Below are 23,442 nucleotides of genomic sequence, written 5' to 3' on the forward strand. Positions count from 1 at the left end.
ATACCTATATACCTTTTTAAAGTCAATTTTTCCTTAGTTCTAATTGGAACTAAATTTTCTTTTTTTATGACAATGATTTTTTGTTTCTACTTAATTTTTTAATCTTAAATAAAAATTGAAAACTTTTTAATAAACTTTTTTATAAAATCACTATAATTATTAGAATATATTCCTATGATTATAATTGGTGTTAAAAAATATAGAGTTATAATTGCATGGTGTCATTTTTGACACCTTACTCATTGAAGGTATGAAAAAATACGGCCATTAAAGTATTAAAAGTCTAAATTTGAAATAATACCATCATTTCTAAGTACGGATTTAGTTTTGTTTAAGTAACAATAAAATATTCGATTCAGATTTGTGAAAGTCTAAATAATGTAGTTTCCATTTAATCATGTTATGTTTTGACTTGGTCAAAATTTTCTTAAACGTTTGTAAAAGATAAAATCATTTTATTTTTCCCAAATTAATGATATTAACAAAAGAAAAAAGGAAAAAAACACCCCAACAAATTTGGAATGAATCTACAACCTTCTTGACTTATTTGGAATGTGAGAGACTTGTTGTCATTGTCATCAAATATCCAAGAATACACATTTACCAAGTAATTTTAGTATACTTTTATATTCACTTTTTGTTTGATCCATGAAATATAATTTGTTTGTATGAACTATTAACGATGCCTTAAGTTATTCTTCAGAAAATTGGGCAGAGATAATTCTTGTGAGTAGGTTTGCTTAGAAAATGTTTTAATGTAGGAATAGTCTTTGCTATTTTTTTTTTTTTTTTAAACTACATAATTGATAAACTTGTTACATTTAAATATCATCTAATACAGAGTAAGGACCCAAAAATTAAATTCGAAGTTTCATTACGCCATTAAACGACAGCTAAAACAAAAAAGAGCAAGTTTTTATTTTATGCAATGACTTTAAGTGCAACAATATTGGACCAACAGCAAAATAATAGAGTACTGAGCAGATTGCTGAGAACGTTGGCAACTCCATCCAGACTTCTTACAACATCAAGAAGTCCATTACAGCCCCATATATCCACGAAGAAATAATATATTCTGCAGCTCACTTCTGGCCTGCCACCATTTGACTTTCCTCCAGCCCTGACCTCAAGCCCCTAGACTTTGCAGTTTAAGACGCCTAAGAGAATAATGTCTGCCCTACCTCTCATTCAAATGTGGATTCGATCTGAGCTGCCATAATGACGGTAGCTTTCATCGTCAAGTGCCGCCAATCTGTTCACTGACGTTTTGACGCAGTTATTAGCTGTGAAGGTTGACATACTTAATAAAAAATATAGGTAGCTAATTTTAGTATTTAAACTTATCATAAATTGTTTTTCTGTTGTCCAATCTTGATCATATAAAAATAACTTTTTTGTAATTTAGTCATGCTACTGCAAGTTTTGTCGTCCCAACTCTTACTACATGATATTTGAAATATCACAAATTTATCAATAAGGCCATAAGGTGATAAAAATAATACATTAGTTCATAGATTTAGACATCTTTCTGTATAAACTCAGTATAGACATACATTTTGTAGAGTGTTAAAAACTGATATTGATTTCCTTAAAACTAAAAGGATTAAAGGACCCGTATTTTCGAGTGAAAGGCCTCAAGGTGGTTCTTATACATGTTTTCAACATCATTATACTAATGGATATAGCAAGTATTTTTATACTTACAATACATAACATATCTTATTTCTTAAATAAAATAATCCCCTGATATGGAGTAATTCAATTCGTAACCATCTTATTAGATTACAATTAAATATTTGCCAACACCATTAATAATATTTACTGATCAATTAATATTTGAATGTTTTCAACTTTGTAGTGAGAACTTCCATTAAATATGTACAAGGTGGGTCAGAAATAGTGCTCCATTAATTTTAAAGTTACTAAATTGTATGTAGAGATTTTGGTTGTTCAAGACAAGTATAAGACAATTATAGGATGGGGCCCAAGCTTGCGTTGTAAATCAAATAAAAATAAAGCTAAGACATTTTTAAGCACTTTTGGGAGTAAATTTTTTGTCTTCCTTCTTTACCTGATCTTAACCCTCTTGACTTTGCAATGAAGGGTATGGTCAAAAGGGAGACCAATGTAAAAGACAAAGGACAGATCTAGGTGGTTTAAGATCTATAAATGTAAATTTTCGGGTTAATTTCGGGGACTTCAACTTTCAGGTTCAAATCTCAACAGAAAATTAAACTGATAATTATTCGCATTTTATTTCATCTCGCAATCTCTTCTCCATTAACCAATCGAAAAATGTCAAAAATTATTTCATAGTTTGACAATTCTTCCAACTATAGTACTTTTATACAATATTGTTGGAATGTTTATTAGTCACAGCTTAATAAGAAATTTTTTGTATCCAACCAATCTGTAGTGTTCCACTGAACTACAATATCTGTAAGGTATTACTAATTTAAAAGGATTTAGATAGACTTTTAATAAAAATATGTAAGCAAGTTTACTCTTCTTGCTAAAAGGTACATTACCTCACAATGGTTAAAACTAATCCCTACGTTAATTATAATGAAAGTAAATAAAAAGCGAGAATACATAACACCACCCCCACTCAACTTCTCACACGAGGACGAAATTGATTAATATGCCTTTTAGCTATGCTTTGCAGGGTTTGAATTTGCCATAATGTATTTCCAAATTTCTTCTTTATATTCCCAGTAATCCACTTAGGCTGGCGAAGGCTGTACTACCTACACCATGCCATGTTCATTTTGAATTTTTCTTGCACCGTGAAGGGAAAAAAGGAGGAGAAGAAGAATTTGGGTAACCATCCAACCGCGTGCAGATTCGGTGTGCGAACAACAACTCCGGAGGCGTTTTTCCACAGGCAAGCGGTGTCGATCTACATGCAAAAAGTACTTCATCCAATGACGCTTCTAGATTATTTTAAATAGAGTCTTTTAATTATCCGTACTCATCTCTCTGCTAGACCACTGGACTGCGGATAATATGGGGTAAAAAAGGAATTGGTTACCCCAATTCGGACATCTTGAATTTCAAGAAGCACAAAAAGCTGCCTAAAAATAGCCTCTGACGATTTATTTGTCATGTACGCCGCTTCTATCTACTCGAACCCAGCATCCATCAGCATTAAAGAAATATTTCCCCTTATTATCCCATAATCCACGTGGACTCTCTCTCATTCATTCCATTCGTAGGCAACAAGGGAGTGAATTGTGATGCAGGGGTAAGAGAACTCTCCTGGCATACGTGACACGCTAATACAAATATCTTCAATATTCAAAATACCAAATGGGGCTACCAAATCACACTTCGAGCCACATACTTCATTTTTACCCTTCCATAAACTTTCTTCTCATGGTAAGAGGGAAGCTGAGGCGGACACCCCGAAATAACAAGCAATTCTCGAGGGACAAACTGCCCTTTCTTTGGGAGTAGGCCTTGAGGATGGCACTGTCCCCTACACCCGATTAAGCAGCCTCAACAGTGTTGCAAAGGTCTTCACCCTTCAGTAAAGTGGACAGGAGGAACGATTCAGAAGCGTATGAGCTCAAGATAGCTCTGCATTGTTGTAACTCTGTGGGATCATACAGACACGGAGGATCGTCGATGGGTAGGTGGGAAAAAGCATCCGCGTCGATGCTTTCACTTGCTCGATTGTATATTTAAACGGCGACTACAACATCGAAAACCTAGCAAGACGGACCGTGACAACTTTTGGCCAGTCTTTACATGGGTTAAGAATATATTGCAGTGGTTTGTGGTCTGTCATGATCTTGAATTGACGACCAAACAAATATCTTTTAAAATTCTTCAACCCATAGATAATTCCCGTTGGTTCAATATCAATTTGATTATAGTTAGCTTCGCTCCTTGATAGCTTTCTCGAAGCAAAATCCACAGTAACCTCCACACTGTTTTCTAACTTCGCTAAAATGACCCCAAGACCAACAGACGAGGCATCAGTTGACAAAACCAACGGCGTGACGGGACATAATGAGTGAGAACAGGTGAGTTAAATATAGCATACTTTATATTTTCAAAACTCACCTCTATTTTTTCAGACCGAGGGAAGACCCGTCCTTTATTGTCAGCTCGTATACGGGAGATGCTTCCACTGATATATGTGTCACAAACGACCATAGTATTGTACAAGGCCAAGAACGATTTCACCACCTCAGCACACGATACAGGAACAGGGAAGTCCAGAACTGGTAGAATTAATTCTGGATCCAGGGAGCGGCCACTTTGAGACATGCGAAATCCTAAATCAGTTAACTCCTCATCCATACGGGCTGGGCTTCGAACGACCTCTAGCATTCGATATTTGATTGAACACTTCATTTAAAATTCGAAAGTGTTCCTCTTACTTTTGGAGAATATGAGGACATCATCTATGTAACTCTTCACACCCCAAATAACACTCCATGGCCTCTCTTGAGATCCCTGCACAATAGCAGGAGCCGATACAAGAACATAAGGTAAGACGTTATGTATATAAAGGCCTAACTGAGTACTACCAAAAACTCCATGATTTTTCTTCCTAACTCATACTACTCGTTACAACTTTCAAAATCCAATTTAGAGAAAATCCAGACCTGAGCATGGTTTACAAATGATTAAGTTGGATGAGGGAGTGGGTATAATATCTTGTTCCTCACTAGAGAAATAGTTAGGGTAAGTCGGCACCAACCTGAACACAGCCATCTGGTTTGAGGACCAAAAACTATAGAAGAGGCCCATTCTGAAGAATTAATCTCAGAAATGGTACCACGTTTTTCCATCTCTCGAATCTCTGAAGGGATCTTCTCACGGACTGCCAGCGGCACTGAACGGGCTCTAGTATATCGTGGACAAATATTGTCCTCAAGGTGAACCACTGCCTGAGTATGCCTCATTGTACCTCCTTTTGAATCATCGAATATAACACCATATTTATTTTTCAGGACCTTCTATCAGGATTTGATATACTCAACAGCATTGTATGCGTTAGGAGAATTGAGCAGCTTAACCAAACCAAAATCCAAGCAATCCTGAAAACCTAGGATTTGGTGCCCAATAGGAAACATAATAAACTTACGACGGTCAGGTTAAGAACCATTTAATTTAATAAACAACCTGACAGAGCCCAGAGTCTTGACTTTTCCACTACCAAAGACCTCTAACGGACCAGTATTCTTGACAACCTTTGACATGTCCACCAGATATTTAGGTAAAATATTAAAGTTTCATACAAGGTCGTGTATGAATTTAATTCTTCTTCAATTTATCTTAAGGAAGGCAAAGGCTCTATCCCCTAACCCATCATTTAATTGGAATGAGATAGATGAAATGGAAGGGACATATTTCATAAAGCATAACCAAAAATGGCTAAGATTCCCACACCGGGTATATTCCTTGCCAAATGTAGGGCATTTTGACTTCTGGAAAACATGATTTCTCCCACAAATTTTGTTATTCCCTCTGTTCATCCTTGGATTAGCCTTGGAGGCAGACCACATCCCTTTTGAACGAAGGATCCCATTTGGGACCTTTCATTCGATTGCCATGATAGCTTCACTCGATCCCATTTCCTTGGTGTGGCTGATAAAGGTTTCCAACGTCTTGCATTGGGCAATACCTCTGTCAACTTTGTGCTGCCCCTTTCGAAGACAGTTTGGCGGAGCCGTGGGGACAACGTGTTCTTGACCAATACATTGAGAATAATTTTGTCATCGAACAAGACCTTGCTGCTCCCTCACAAAAAAAGGCCACACAACTGAGTTACGTAGTCATCCATATGCTCCTACCTCCCTATTTCATCTCAGACAGCCAGAAAGATATTTTATTAAACACATGCTTAACCTACTTGCGACAAATTAACTTTCTAACCACCTAATTTCATTTTTTTAAATAAGGTCTTCATTTATACTGCTCATAATGCACATACAGAATTAAAACAAGATAAAATGTTAGGAAGAATTGCGTTATAAGAAAATCATAAATAAGGAATATTGCTTAAAATTAGACTACCTAAATAAGGCCTAACAACTTACAAGTATTGATTTACTAATTAATCATAACAAAGATAAAATTATGTAAAACTACTAAAAAAATACTCACTTTAAAACGTTGATCTCATCATAAAATGTTCATACCATCGGACAATCCTCTTCGACGTCGTTGAGTATTGGTGAAAATTACAAATACGATACCGAATCCCCTCAAGGGCGTAGACTTAGAGTTACCATCCAAGCTTGGGATTTTGAGATAAAAAGCAGAATATCTCGTGGCGGCAGATATAATTATTAACCTTAAATCACACCTGCGCATGTTTTCAAGTTTAGTTACCTTTGTGCGATGAGAGCCTTGACACTTAACAAAGCAAAATGGATGGCTTGACTTTCGTATGACGATTTTCTGGATGAAAGACCGAATAAAATGAAGGCTTTAGTTTCCCCTATGTTGTGGATTGTCATTTCTATGTTCAATGATAATAACTCTTTAAGTATATCCTCAAAATGGCAATCAACTAAAGAATGCTGAATACTTTTAAAGAGCTTCCTGCAATCCTTACAAGGACTATTGAAAAATAAGTAATTTATAGATATCTGGAATTGTGATGTAAATATATTTCCTACTCCACGCAGGGATTCCCTAATTCTTATCAGCCATGAATGTTCATTATTTTTTTTTGCACATTTCGGACGTCTCCTCACTATGTGATGGTAAACCCTTCATTTTCAGCTGCCAGGGGCTGGGGTGTTGATATTTTGTTCCAGATTTCATCAAGGGAAAAATGAACTTTCCTTGGTTTAACATTGAGTCTGAGTTTTCATACAGGTCATGGACAGTAAGAATATTACATTGTATTTGCTTCAATCTCTAAACTTTGAGGATTTTCAAGATTCTTGAAAAAAACTCCCTTTGAGGAGTTCTGCCTGTTATCGAATTATAGACAGGTTTAGGATACCATACAATCCTTTGAACAGAAGCCCATGAGGGAAAGAGTGAGTTCAAGTACTCATTGAAGAGGTCTGAGATGAGCATGTCACTTTTTTTTAGGAGCCAGTTCTGACGCGCAACTTCTACCTAGATCTTTCCTCCATATTTTGAGAGACATAATATTAGATTTATTGAAAATACACAGAAGAAAATATTATGTCAATTCCCTTTATATGTTGCGTTGATAATGGTCTAAAAAAAAAGGTGACATTATCTGTGAATAGATCAATTATGTGTTTTTGATGTTCGAATAAAACACTAAACCCACTATATTTCCTCTTAATTGATAATGCCAACTCCTCTATAGCTATAACAAAAAGTAGAGGAGCAGGAGGACAGCCCGGACAACAGCTTTTTCCAAGAAATATAGGATCACTTTGTGTTCTATTTGAAGTTATACTTGAAGTCTGATTGAGTAAAAGTGCTCTAATTGGATTATAAAGTATTCTCATTTTTCGTAAAATGTGGGTATGGGAAATAAAGTCAAAATTTTTTTAAAGTCTACTGCAATAATGGTGCCAAGTTTATTTCTTTTTTCAATCTTATCAATTGCACAGCGGATATTTCTTGCAATATCATCCATTTTTTGACCTTTGAGAAAGCCTTGTAAATGCAAACCAATTCTTTTATTAAGCATTGGTTCAATTTCATTAGCTACTACTCCCGAAATATTTCTGTAGGTTCATTTAGTATAGTTATTGGTCGCCAATGACTTAAATAGGTCCTGTTTCCTTTTCTGGTATAAGCACAATCTTGCCTTTCATTACTGACTTGGGGAGCCTTTCTTTATTTTCCATTGATCTTCCGAAAAATAGTATGAATTGATCTCTTTGCTAAACGATGAAAACACTTTCCCTCAAAAAAAAAAAAAAAAAAAACCATCGGGTCCAGTCTTTGAAGGTGTAAAAGACTTGTGGTACTTTTGAGGAAAATTGGCTCTTTCTCCCCCAGCAGTGGATTGAAAGTCCTGACAAAACATGATTATTATCATGTTTTCGTCAGGATTTTCCATTATTTGATTAAGATTCTGCCATTTAAAATTTTTTATTTTTCATTTTGGAGCATTGAAAAGGCTCATCTAGTTTAATATTTTTTAATTTCAGTGAAGTGTCATTTTCTAAAGCTACTTTCCTTCTTGATTCTTGCTCTACGATATCCAATATCCTAAAAGAATTGATAGTGTCAGAATTGAATATTTTGCAAAAATAAGGATCCATTTTTTAATATTTAATCTGTCTTCTTCTGAAATATACAAGCACTCTTTTTATGCTTCCTATTAAAAATACGCACAGATTCTTGGATGCTATGTCTAAGTGAGTAAATACCCCTATGAGCAGAAAAGTAGTAATGAAAACTAAACTTTAACTTTGACTGCATGATACTTTTAAAATTATCTTCCTTCATAATCTGTTTTGGGAGCCGAAATGGTTGTGGAGATGAAATGTTTCGAATTAGAAGTCCCATAATCATATAATCTGAAGACGGTTCAAGATAGTATTGACCTCGATTAATCTGTGAAAATAATACCGTAGAGAGCAACGCAAAGTCAATTCTAGATGATTGATCCCTTCTTCTCTACGATACGTGATGATTATGGTTCAAAACAGTCAAGGTGTCAATTAGATTGTGCTGCAAAATCAACTTTTCAAGAAGAGGACCATTTATATATATATTTGTATCCATCAAAATCAACATTAAGATCACCAATTAATAAAAGTAAGCCTGGATTTTTTATATAGTCATTAATAATTGCTTGAAAATACGGAGACGATTTCTCGTTCGGACCATAGGCGTTAATTGCGTAAAACTTAAAATTGGAGGACGTCACAAAAATTTTATGCCAATCACTGCAACCAATGAACTCTTTGATAAAAATAGGATTATTACCATTCTTTGAAGTGAAGGTTATGATTCCTCTGCAAGTTCTAGAACCAGTAAAAAAAGGAGAAAAGGTGAAAAGAAGACAAAAAGGAAAACAAAGTTGACAAGTTGAAGAAACCAACGACTTTATATCTTGTAGACAAATTATTTCTGGTTTGAACGTTAACAAATGTTTCATTAAGGCGTGTCTAGACCTTCGATCTTTTCTTCCTCTAATATTCAATGTAATTTTTCTCACTCCTGGATTCATCTGGCGAATAGGATTGTTTTCAAGTTTGCCTGCAAAGAAATCAGTTATTTTCAATCGAAATTTAACTCGGCTGTCAATAACGTTCATTTTTTGTGTAACATCCATGGAAAACAGTTTGAAAGACGATGCCAACTAGAAAAGGTAACTAAGACCCCTTTGTACCCTGTATTTGTATTATTTAGCATTAATTATGATGACTAAACCCTACTGGCGAAAGGTTATTTTTTTAACCACCTAATTTCAAAATTAAATAAAAATGTAAAAAATAAATAAAAAGATTAAAAATTAAATCCTGAGTAACATCGAGTATCAAAAAAACTTTACTTAACGAAATATTTGTTTATTCATGGGAACCATAATTTTGAACTGAACAACCCTCTTGAGTAATGCGGCTCTCCCGTAAATAATTTAACTTTTTATATGGATATAATATTAAGTAAAGTACTCCAGACAAGAGATAAACAGTAATTAATAAATAAATGTTTCATGTAGTGTAAAAAGTTTATACTTTTATGTAGTGGTAAATTAATTAACGATCGCTTGTAATGGGTTAATAAGTTAATTATTAATCGTCCTTCCAACCCTCATCAGTCGTCAGAGGCAGATATAAAGGAAATTTTTAGCTTTCAAATGTAAACATGAATTTTCTTGTGACATATTGTATTCGGGAATGTTGATATCTCAAAAATTAATTAATTACCTTTCTATCTTAATTTTGGCTATTTGAATTAACTAACATTAATATTCAAAATTGTACAGAAAAACAGCAAGGTAAGACTATTTTTGTAATATGGGAAGATTAATTTTTGAGTGAGGAGGTCATTTTTGAGAAATTTAACAAAACTTCTTCTGCATCTAGACATAATGTATTAGGATGGGGTTGCCAAAGAAAATTTTAAATTTAATCTTGAATGACCATCGAAAATCTTTTAAACAAACGTTTTCAGAAGGACTAAATAAAACATACACTTTTGAATCAGGTGTAATCATCCGGAAGTGTCTTCAATAGTAAAAATGTGGACGCCATCTCAAAAGACCCTAGCAGAAATGAATGGTCCTTGGGAGCACTAATTTTCTTTGCAAAGATGATTAAAAAGCACTATAGTAAATCTCTTCAAAATTGATAATTTGTTTGAATGAGTACAATGTATTCAAATATGAAATGTTATAATTTCTTAAAAATAGATTATACATAAATTTTAATATTATTAAAGCCCTTTCATTAATGTTATAAATTGCATCATAATAGAATAAGACGCCATCTTCTATAACTAAGTTGATATTATTACAAAAATAAAGTACACATTTCCAATAACTATTACCAAAACTTAATCAAAGGACTTTAAGCATAAAAAATGACTTATTACAAACATCAAAGGAAGATTTATTGAAAATCCCCAAAAATATACTAAATTTGTACAATGCTTTTTGTTGGATCCATTAAAGACAAGAAAGAATTAGGATCATTGGACAAAAATGTTTTTTTCTTTCCATTTTATTGTTAATTTATTGTTTATAATATGGAAATAAGATTATTTAACGATGTAATTATATATTACCCTTTCGGCTTTGATTGTTAATAAAAGTAAGCATTAGAAAGATAGGTTTTGAATAGGTAGTAAGGCTAAATTTAAATATTTGTCCCATTTTGATATTAAAATACATAGCAATAGTTCACAATTTTTTAAATATTATTGAAGGGAAATGTTTATATTTCTAGAGAACTGTGTTGTTTAGGCCAACATCTACAATACTGACGTCATTTGATTTTTTTTTTCAAATCAATATTATTAAATTAAAATCTGAAAACTTAGAGTTTTAAAACTCAGCAAGATATGATTTATTAATTAACAATTAAATTTCTACAAATTTAAAGCTATAAATAGATGGGGGGGGGTCAAAAGTCTAAAAAAAGAGTACAAAATATATCAAAAGGATCATTCAAAAGAGTCTTGCAAGAGGGGAGAAGTGTTTTCTTTATTTCTGGTGTCAAAATTGTCCTCCCCACCCACTTTTTATAGCTCTCAAGACGGTCTGGTGTGAAACTTCGAGATATCTGGAATGAGGCCTCATGGACTTGAGAGGATTGGCCTGGGCTCGTCCATGACCAGTTTGGCTTTTTGATTGAGCCCTTCTTCCGTTAAAACTCTTTGCACTTGCTGACGGCGTAGACGGTGGTCCTGGAGACGTCCGACTGCTTGAATGGGAAAATTGCCAATCCTGTTCAAATGTCATTTTCTCGGCTTATTAGTAAGCTAGATTGCTCAGGTTTGTTTATGTTTTCATATATTGAAATATGAATAAATCTCAATGACTCAACCTTTATCAATATGACCACGCAATAGCATTTTTGCCTGCAGGCTGAAATCCATATTCATTATTGTTATTTAGGCCGTAGAACAAGAATATGGCCATTAAAAGATTGAACCTTAACAGATTTTGCCTTTATAGGGTGTTTTATAATTCAAGTTTTTAGAGTATAACTACCTTTCAATGTCGTATTTCGACATGAAATAACTATATAGATGAATATAAAATAAATAACAACTTGATACACACATTTCAGCAATTGAAAAATGACGTATTTATTACTTTATCTGGAATACAATTAATAAACAATTTACATAACCACTAAAAACTCGACTAAAATATAGGACCTTATTCAGGAGCTGATATCTTTTTATATTTACTACAAGTGCTTTATATCCTACCTGAAGTTATAGAATATACCCTATTTCAATTGAAAAAAAAGCCTTTTAAATATGTCGTTTTCAATTGGTTTTTGATCAATTTAGTTTTTCATATTTATTAAGAAATTTAAATATAATAAGATGGTTAGGTTACGTATATATAGATTATAATAATATTCCGGAGGAAAAAGTTAAATCGTTAATATCTAGCAATTAATCGATTATTTTTAAATATGAAGCATCTATAGACTTTTTTTATCCTTTTATATCTAAATTATTAATTATTTTAGTATGAATTATTGGTATAAATTTTTTAAAAAAATATTAAAAACTAAATTGACCAAAAATCAATAAAAATGGACCTTTTTCAATGCAATTTTCTTTAAATAGAAATATTATGCCTATTCTATAGCTTCAGCTAGGATATAAAATACTTGCTCATTTAATGAATTGATGGAGGTTGCGTAGTTAGGGACTCATAGCGGACAAAAAAAAAGTATTGCGACGATCACCAATTAATACAAATATTATGTTTATTGTTGTCGTTTCACAGCTTCGTTTTTAAAGCTTTAGTCTAACCTAATGTTACTAAGGAAAGAGGCAGCATACATATCAATGGCGGGAAAAGTTATAACCTTGAATTATTATTGGTATAAAATTGTCTAAGTGGGTTACGTTCATCTTTTGAAACAGCAGTTTTTTATTCTCCTCACAAACTACAAGACCCCATTCATGTTACTAAGGAAAGAGGCAGCATACATATCAATGGCGGGAAAAGTTATAACCTTGAATTATTATTGGTATAAAATTGTCTAAGTGGGTTACGTTCATCTTTTGAAACAGCAGTTTTTTATTCTCCTCACAAACTACAAGACCCCATTCATGTTCACTTTTTGATAGAAGATGTGTGAATGAGTGAATATAATTTACAAGATTTGGCAAAAAATGTTGACTCCCGAGCATCCTGGCCTTCATGACCTTTGTCATGAGGTAGTGTGGGGTCATCATGTATGAAGACAACCACAAGTTTCGCTTCGCAGCTCTCCTGATGCTCTTATCACCCACGCAGAAATCCTTGGCGAGGCGATTCTTCGATTTGATGGGGTCCTCTTTGATATTCTTCTTCAAGCTGGACAGGAGCTCCGGATCCTTCTTCAAATTGTGTCCTGCACCTACTGCTTTCCTGGAGAAGTCTTCTCCATCATTTTTCATATTGGCCACCTAGAAAATCAGGCTCTTGGAGCACTTCACAACGTGAATAGTCCTCGTCACCTCAACTTCAGCTTCTAGGAGAACTGAACTCTTTTGTACTTTCTACTCACTAGTAGCCGCCATTGCTTGGAGTTATTAAATGTTGATCAACACGGACACTTTGTAATATTAATGTGGAGGATAACTCACCAACAAATCCTTAAAGTTACACTCTGTTTTCTGATGAGTACACAAACACGTAGTTACTCAATACTTAGATGGTATTTCCTTTAGAATAAAAGAAAAATTATTTTGCTATTGAGTATTGAACTTCATTTTCTACTACATGCAATTATATTCAAAACATGATTTAACATTCATTTGTACTCATAAAAATCATAGAAATTTACCTGGAGGATTTACAGCAGAGTTATGATTTTAAGAGTAGAATTGAGAGTCGACTTTGGAGTAATTCTTGCCAATGTCCTTGTTGATTTCCTTCTCCCCCTCCTCACCTGTCATAGCTGATTTTAGTCCATCTAATGAGACTCCATGAAACCTAAGCTTCACTCCTCCAAAACATTCTGCAATGGTCAGGGTCACAATCTTGATTTTCGGATTATTTTTTTAAATGCCCACAATACAAACAATTTTTTTTTTTTTTGAAAAAATAAAGAAAAGATTGTTCAGTTTACCACCAGCAAAAAAACTCGAAAAGTAAAAATGCTTAGGATTTACAACCTTACATTTATTTTTGCTTTCTTTTTTAATATGAGTCACTTGAATTGTTGAAAATTGTTGCTTAATTGATTTGTGCACAGTTTTGCGTCGAATTAACATTATCGAAATTACTGTTTAGGTTGATTTTGTTATATATAATCTATAATAATTAAATAGCTCAAGTTTCGTTTTTATTGGAAAAAAAATTATGAGCTTCACCAGTCAAATCTGGTATTTTCTTTTCATCTTTATACATCAAAAGTGAAAAAATAATATTTTTTGTTTTTAACATACTAATTAATTATAACTCTATGCAACAGAATTTTTCCCCCCCGGCTAAAATCCACATTTATTAATTTTATTTAAGCAATAGAACACAAAAAGAACTTTTAAATTTTCAATTAAATTAGGTTCGGTCTTTAAAGCCTTATTTGAATAATCTTTTTTGTTTATAATTTCGATTGTAAGCCATATCTTGAAATGAAATAACTATATTGATTAAAATTTAAATTAATAAAAATTTATAAAAAACATTCCAGTATTCAAAAATAAATTATTTATTAAGTTATCTTGAATGCACTGAAAACAATGATTGGAAGGAAAAAATCAGAAACATTGACAGCGGACAACATTGAAAAGAAAAACTGTTAATATAGTTAATTGAATACAGTTCCTACCAAATCTGTCTAATCATACAAATTGAAATTTTTTATGGCCAATTCAGCGTTCCATGGCTTAAATAACAATAATAAATGTGAATTTTATCCGGTAAGCGTTTCAAGACCTGAATTTAGTTGTGCAGTGTAACAAATAGTTTATCTTCATAAAAAAAGAGTAGACTGATGTAGTTTTTATGATCGAGTGAATGGATTAATCTTTCTCCCAAAAGAAATCAATTATAAGAAAAAATAGACATTTTAAAAGTATTGGGTAACGTCAGAAATTAAATCCCTCTAACTAATATTTTACAGGATTTTTTTTTCTGTACACAACTTTTCCTCGTACCAAGTTTTCAATATTCCCAAAAGTTCATGAAGCCCACTCAAAACGATATACATATCTAATTTGAAAAATAATTCAAAAGAAATGTCGTAGCTTTTATAACATATAAATACATAAAATTTTAAATATAATTTTTTGGAAATTGAACTATTCTTCAAACAAAATTTCAACTAATAAAGGAGTTAAATTTTACACTGAATTATTTCCATTAAAGATACTACGAATATTACTGATGGTATTTCTTTGTATTTTGAATATTAAAAAATATTCTATTTAATCTTATTTCAGTATAAAAATCTCGATATTATAAATTCTTAACGAAGATTTAAAGAGTTAAGTAAGGAATTTATTATGACAAAAAGTCATTAAACTAATTTATCACTTCTTTAATAATTAAACTATCTTTATTTTCTAATAGACACACTTGAATTTATTAAGGGTAATGGGGTTAAAATATGTTTAAATTTGTAATAAAAGTAAAGTCTGCGATTTTTTGGAATACAAAAAAGTTTATCATCCTTTTTTCGACCGTTATAGACTTATATTATGGTATTTGGTCTAAAAAAATAAACATGGTGACCCTGACAATTAGAAAAATGTTTAAGAGAAGAGGAGGTAACCTGTCATTATGTTACATTAGTTTAGTTGCAAGTAGCTATGATATGAAGGAAATAAACGCAAACCCCACTCCATGAAATTTAGTAAGAAGATAGTCAGGATTTACTCATTTGTGGATATTTAATTTGACTCTGAGTCCAACAAGAACTTATAGCTACACAACAAATTATCAGTGTTACTCTCCATCACTAGGATTTATTTTATACTTAGGTCTCCTCTCCTCAAGAATGAAAGAATGATGATAACAGCTTAGAACATTAAAAAACAGTCTTCAGATTGCTAACTAAAAAGGCATTGCAGGTGTTAAGTTAATAATTATATACAACTCTGCCTATAACTATTTAAATCTGTGACCTATGCACCATGTGACACTTTAACAGGCAAAATCCGTTTAACCAATGCCTAATGTTATATTATGTTTAAAATAGAAAGTATCCTGCCAGATTTTATAAATCCTTCCCAGTTATCTGTAAACAGGTACTTTGTATGATAATTAATCTTTTGAAGTAATTAATTACGTTAAACTAGCAATGATTTATTTCTATGTAATACTATTAATGTACTTCAATGATAAAACTTGTTTGTAAAATGCATTTTCTTAATTTGTTTGTACAACTTAATTTGCCCATACATAGTTATTAAAATATGTTTTTAAAAAAGAGTCAATTTTAAAGTTATATTTAGGTCTCGCTAATATATGAAAAACATTATACATTAATTGAATTGAAGGGAAGAACTATGATATTGATGTTGAAGTCTAATGATGTACATTTTTTGTGTCTGGTCTGAGGACCAAACCTTCTATGAAAATAGCCATAAAATATTTAACTTTTAATTTATAATTATTTAATATCAGCTTCATTATTTTTTATAGACTTTTGTAATTTATTCCCTGTGGAATTCTGGAATTGTCTTTTATACCTATGAGTCAGCAAATTACATTTTTTATCGTTTAAAGATGTTAAGACACATATGACGTGCTTTTTTAATTTAAAAACAAAGCCAAACAAAAACTAAATAGAGCAACATAGTTTAGTGGACATTGTGCTTGGGAAAAATTCACTCCCTAGAGATAAAGATTGAAAGAGTGCTTCAAAAGGATGTATCAAGTAGGATTCAATTTGATCCAAGAAAGAGTTAATATTTAAATGTATAATATTTCTTTCAATCGTGAAAATATGTTTAGTAATGAATGATTTAGTTAATTATTTTTGTTATATTATTAATATTAATTTTTTATTACTTTAAGCATAGTTTTAAGCATGAAACTAAAAAACTTCACTATATTTAACACTAAAGATTTATATTAGTCATCATAGACAAAAGTTGTATAATTTATTGCGCAAGTAGAACAATATTGAATTAAAAGTTTTTGTGAGGTTATACAATAGTCATCCAATTAAAAGTTTTATAAGAACCACTGCATGTTTGTTCATACATAAATAAACATTTTTGAGGGCTTTAAATTATCTTTTATTTACTTTATTTTATGTCGAAAAACGCTTTATTTTACATAAGACCGAATCTCTAAGACCCTTACTAAAATATTAATTGAAAATAAGATAAAATTTGAATAATAACATTTTTTTTTTTTATGAAATATATTTAATTTATGTGAGTTATATATTCATTTAAATCATAGAAGGGATTAATTTATCTAAAGGTGAGGCCAATATAAGGATGGAGCTTTCTTTTTTCCTCTTTTCCCTATATATGATATTATTATGAAAATAAAATAGATAAATAAATAAAAGCTGGCAGTGACCATGTTCTTACTAACATAAAAGAAAAAAAAGAAAATGTATCATTTGGTGATATTTTATCTTGTCTAATAAAAAATCAAATACAAAATTTGCTTTTAAGAACCTATATATTAGATGACTACTTTTATTTAGAAAGTAAGTAACCTTTAATCAAATAAATTTATATATTTGTAGATATTACGGGGTCATTCCGTGTCAAAAAAACCAAAATAAATAAAAATGTCACCCCACCCTCTCAGATTTGAATGATTCTTGGCACCCAAGTTCAAATTCATGATTAGATTAAGTGTGCAAAATTTTAGCACATAATTCTGAGTCGTTTCTGAGATATAGATATTCGTCTGAGACTAAAATTTTCAACGTCACTTTAATGTCTTATTACCGTCAATATAATTATTTTACTTCTATATTTTTTATCCACATGAGCTAATCTCTTAAAATTTCATACTTACCTGTTTTGTAGTTAGAAGCTTCCAAAAATCGAAGTCAAAATTAAATATTTATATTTCTGATTACCTTAATTTTGATTTAAAACAAAATCTGAAATACACTAGCAAGTACTTGATCAAAACTAAGCAAATTGCCAAACTCTAATGAATATTAAACTTTTGCCAATATGTTCTACATATGTAGGGGTATTACTGTGCCAAAAGTTGTGTTGGCTTTTTTATCATAGCTCCTCGGATGGGATCTCAAATTTAGGTTACTTTTCTTTGGAAATTTGGTCAATTTTCCTTATGTATTTATATATTTGACTTATTTTATGATTAATTTGAAATGACAAAAAAATAAATAGAACTAAACTATAGTAGTTAATAATATTAATTAAAAGGTGATCAATTTAAAAAAAACAAAAAAACATTTGTAGTTTATATAATATCACTTGTTTATAAAGTTGGACATAACTTTAAAACAGTTTGTTCATTCTTTTTTGAGACTTGTTTTTGCTATTACCATAATGGTGTAACTACGCCCTTTTTAGGGGTTTAAAGCCCGTCAAATATTTCTCAACCCTTGAAACCCTAGTCTAAGTACATTATTTTTCTGATGGTCGTGCAGGTAAGTATAAAAAGTGTTCCTGGTCAATATTTTCTACAAGTCACGGTAAGTCACCTTGTGATGGAATATATGAAAAGATTAGTTGCATGAGCTAGTCTGCTGCAACCATTAGAATACCAAATACTTGGCCCAATTTGTTTCTTCAACTTCTGCCGAGTTGTCATATATGTATCATGTCGCTTATTTTGATAAAGATGATGCAGATCAATAGAGATAAAACATACAGAAGCGGTATGAAGATGCAAAGACCATTCTAGTTACAAGGAACTTTAAATATTTTCAGCCAATCTCTGCTAGCAAGAGACTTACCTAAGAATCTAAGTACTGTATTAAGCTTTATTTTTACTTATCCACCTCCAGTAGTCGCTGTAAATATATTGCAATTTGGTCGTTAGACTTACGACAGTATGGTATGGATATCATGGTTTTTTCCCATCTTATATTCCATTTCCTTCTAATCTGGCCTCATGGACATGATGTTTGTTGGATTCCCAGTGCCCATGCTATATGTGTGATCAGGAACAATGCTAGCTTTCATCATTTGAGGCTCAGCTCGAAAAATTATAAACACAGCAATACACTATAAACTACTCATATTTTCTTAGAATTTGTCAACTTCTAATCAATATTTTTAATTACTATAGTTCAACTTTCTTTTGTCAGTCCAAATAAATAATAAATTAAGTTTCATGTATAAAGACATAAGTAAAATTGACTAAAATACGGATAAAAAAGCCAACACGATTTTGGCACAGTGATACTCCTACATAGTCCAAGGCGAGTATATATATCTAAGAAACTACTCAGAATTATATACTGAAATTTAGGATACTTAATGAACTCATTAATTTGAACTTGTGTGCCAAAAACCATCCAAGTCTGAGAAGGTCGGGTGACATGCCCTGATAGATTTGACATGGAGTGCCCCAAGGTTGATCTTCCGGGATCTTATTTTCTTGGAGTAGAAAAGTATGTATGTTCTTCCATTTACCAATGGCGAAGTTTTAATCTTCATAAAATGATTGACTTCTGGTAGTTTCCTAATTGTTCCAAATATATTATATTAGGAAACAGATAATCCTTGGATCACTGAGAAGGCAATTGATGAAGAAAATGGTTGGTTCAAGAATTTATTTCACATGAGCTACATACCTTCTCTGAAAGGGCCTAATAAGAAACTAGGAGGTGTGTTGGCATTGCAGTCGAGAATTATACCAAAAGTATATAAAAAAAATTTCTTGATATATCCAAGAATTGGGAGACGGAATATCATTCGTCCATTTCCTCTACCCGAACTATAATTGGTTGATGCTAGGCACTGATTTGAGTAATAATATGATATCAATGCATTCCCCATCCATGGTAGCTAGCCAGATAATTATTTGGAAAGGTACTCCGAATTTTACACCTTCCTCAACAATTGACATTGTGCGTCGGAATTGTGAGAAATTTTTCATCAGAAATACGTTTGACCCACAAAAGCTAGAATTAGAGGCATTGTCCAGAAATGTTATTACAATTCACAATATTGGTGATGTCTCAGTGTTATGTTACCGAAAATTGATGTTCCCACATAAAAGAGCAGTATTAATTCATTTGCCACCTACATCTACCGTGGCACTTGGTAATGAATTATTCGTCTAAAACCGAAGCAGAAGCTACAAAAATATGTAATTATCTTCTAGAATAACTAGATTTACCTTGTAAATGGACAACCAGAATTATTGTCTCAATCTCGAACATAAAGGATGGGAAAAAATTTATCATCCGGTTTCAAATTTCATCAGGCTGCATTTGTGTTAACGCTTCCTGTAAGGATTGTCTTAAAATGTGTAATTCGAAAATTCACGATTTTGACAGTTGTCAGAGTCTCAAAATTATAAAAAAAGTTTATCTTACTGAAGTTTCCAAATATTACAGATAAATTTGTCATACCTTTATTGTTATTTGAACCAATACATATCGTAAAACCAAAAGGGAGATGGATATTCAATTCATCCGTCCTATATGATGAGGAATGCCGTGAGGAAATGAGAGCAGTGATCTCCAATGCCAGATTTTGTATAGATATGGGAAAGAAGTGTCAGAAGAAGTTTTGAATATAGAGTTGGCAAGGAAAAAAATTGCTATAAAATACAGTTGCAGGAATGTGGTAAAAAAAAGCGAAACTCATAAATCTTATCAAGCTACGAGAAGATAATGGGAGTAAACAATTGATTAGTGGTCTCTTGAATGATAATTATCGTGATACAAAATCAGAAATTAAGAAAAGATTGATAGAATAATTTAGAAAAGGATGCCATCTGGGGATAAAGTTCCCTCATCATAAACACTGTTCAAGAAATGAGATAAGTGAATTTGACACTGCTGAAGTAGTTAAGTACTACCAAGAATTGTACAGATGCTGAGACTGTGTGTTAGCTATTAAGTGCATAAAGTGTATACTAAATAATTCTTTGCCGATTATATTCGTGTTGAAACTCCAGAATACATACCATTCATTCATACAAAGTTTGTTTCAGGAAACTGAAAACACTTCTCAGAGGAAGAAATTGTAGATGCTATAAGAAGGTCTGGCAAAAAAGGCAAATATCCTTACTTATCAGGCTCGTGTTTTGAAATATATCAACAATTTATGCTTGCACCGATTCTAAAGGAACTATTTGAGCAGATACTGAGAATGAGTTCCTTTCCATCATATATAAACGATGGTCTACTTATTACAATACCCAAGAAAGGAAGATATATAAGATTAATTAAGAATTTGAGGCCAATCATGCTTCAAAACACTTTTTACAAAGTATTTCACATGTAATTGTTGAAAGAATTAAGAAAACAATGCAAGATCCGGTACATAATTCCTAAAGAGGATTTATAGCTGGTCAGAGAATGGAAGACATTGTTGCAAATTTACAGAATACTTTCCATAATTTTGCAAATTGTACTATATTGACCATTGACTTTGAAAATGCTTTATAGACTGTGTCTCGCATACTCACATTATAAGAACACTGAAAGGCAAAGGATTTGGAGAATTCATCATAAGAGCTTTTGCTACAATGCTTGTAAACTCCAACACAAGTTATTGGTCAAGACACATATTAAGATATTTCCTGGTAGAACGTGGATGCAAGGAAGGAGATCCCATAGTAACAATTCTTTTTATAGTTGCTATAGATCCCTTATTGTTACAAATAAGGGATCATGAAGTATTAAAAAAAAACAAGGACTAGTGGTTTTGAATCCATTTATGCTTATGCAGATGATACATGAGCAATCATAGCAGCTGGAAGAGTTTTAACTATAGCATTCATCATTGAAATATATAGCCTTCTGTTATGGTTCGAGATTTTGTCAGGCCTAAACATTAATATAGAAAAATCCAAGCAAATTCAAGGATCAAGGTGCTTGGAACTGTTATTGGGAAGGATTCCATAGACTACAATAAGCGGGAAATTATTTTCCGAATAAAGAAAAATACAAATCTAATTAAATCTCTTAACTTTCATAGGTGGGGGCAAGTTCAAATTTGGAACTCATATATAGTTCCAAAGGTAACTCCATAGGCATATTTATGATTTTATTAAGGAGCTTTATTTATGACAACAGCTCGCTAAGATAACACTTGTATCCGTAAGAAAAACGTGGTGTGAATAATCACTACTACTGATTCAATATGTTTTAAAGAGGAGAAACATACAGTTAACTGAAAGACAAGCCTGTAATAGTTTTCAGAAGCCATTGCTGACTCCTTTTGAAAAATGGTTTTCTAACCGTGTGAATACGGAAACCCTGGATGTGTCAGCTTTTTTAAGCAACGAAATACTTTGCTACTTTTGTAGGGAAGAGCAAGAAACAACATCTCACATTCTATATGAATGTAAAATACTACGGGCAATATATGACACATTGGCAGAAGAACTAGAAGTGGTTTTTGGAATGCCAATAAAGCGATAGGATTTTTTTGTTCTAATATCAAAAAGTAAGGTAAAATTGCATGCAGTAATAGTAAAACTACGGTACTGTGTGTATGCAATTAAAGCAAAGATAATAGAAATTGGTACATGTATTTCAAACATGGGAAAAAATTATTTAAAAATTTTAATGAACTAGGGTTTTTACTTATTTTGTTCTTTTTTTTTGTGTCATTTTATTATTCTTTGAAAATTTATATAGCCTTTATATTTTCCTATTTACTTTGATACTTTTACTGTTTTTGTATGGTTATTAATTGAGCACCAGAATAAATTGATAATGTTTAAAAAAAAATAATAACAATAGAATTTCAACAAAAAATTAGTTCCATTAATGGATATTTGTCTGAGCTCTCTTAATAATTAATGTAGCCCCCCTTTGTGGCAATGATTGCTTACAGGCGGTGGAAGGCCTGGCACCTGCTGTGTATGGTAGTCTTCTATCATGGTGTTCCAGGTGCTGATTGACAGGGGCTTTGAGGGCGTTGTTGTTTGGATGTCTGATCGTCTAAGTCCTTGATCAATCCAATTGCCTCCAAACGCCTATCTTCGAACTTTGGCTCTTATATGAATCTCCAAAGACCAGTTGTGCCTTTCAGGTTGAGAATTTAATCAATTTCAACGGCTTTCCTAAGAAACTGTTCAAAACTCCTTTTCTTCTACCCTTCCAAAATTATTTAAAAAGACCAAATTTATCCTTACAAAAATTGTTAAAAATGCTATAAAAATTAAATTTCTAACTTCTCATGAAAAATGGTTTTAAGACCGCTTACTACCAGGAATACTTGAAGCCGCTGACAAGTTTTTTAAAGACGAAAAAAATTATGCTTTTTCTATAAAGAAATGCCTGAAACAACCGATCACATCATGTGGGAATGTGTCCAACTACAATTAACCTGCATGGGTATTATATAACTAATTGAAGAGCGACACGGTAAGAAACATGGAAGGATGACAATAGAATTTCAACAAAAAATTAGTATCATAAATAGATGTGTGTCTGAACTCTCTTAATCATTAATATTGCCGGCCTTAGTGGTAATAATGGATTATAGGTGGCAGAAGGCCTAACACCTGCTGTGGATGTAGTCCTTTGTCATAACGTCCCCGATCCTGGTTGACAGTGGCTTTGAGGGCCTGTGTGTTTAGATGACGGAAGATTCAGACCTTCCCTTGATATGTACCTAAAAGGTGTAGTCGAGAGGGTTGGCATCAGGGTTGAAGGGGGGAAGAGGTGTCAAAAAAGAGCTCAAAGAACTCCAAAGAGAATTCCAAAGATTTTTGCTACGGGA

At 32.2% G+C, this 23,442-nt stretch overlaps 1 long non-coding RNA gene across 1 annotated transcript; it reads left to right on the forward strand.

The window, feature by feature from the left end:
* Nucleotides 1–2,092: 2,092 nt before the first annotated feature.
* LOC121122217 (uncharacterized) lies at nt 2,093–6,646 on the forward strand. The gene is made up of 5 exons (XR_005865746.2): nt 2,093–4,028; nt 4,083–4,499; nt 4,604–4,905; nt 4,965–5,230; nt 5,295–6,646. It is a non-coding gene; the product is annotated as an uncharacterized lncRNA (long non-coding RNA).
* Nucleotides 6,647–23,442: the final 16,796 nt, after the last annotated feature.

This window comes from Lepeophtheirus salmonis, chromosome 7 (assembly GCF_016086655.4).
Source record: "Lepeophtheirus salmonis chromosome 7, UVic_Lsal_1.4, whole genome shotgun sequence".
NCBI lineage: Eukaryota > Metazoa > Arthropoda > Copepoda > Siphonostomatoida > Caligidae > Lepeophtheirus > Lepeophtheirus salmonis.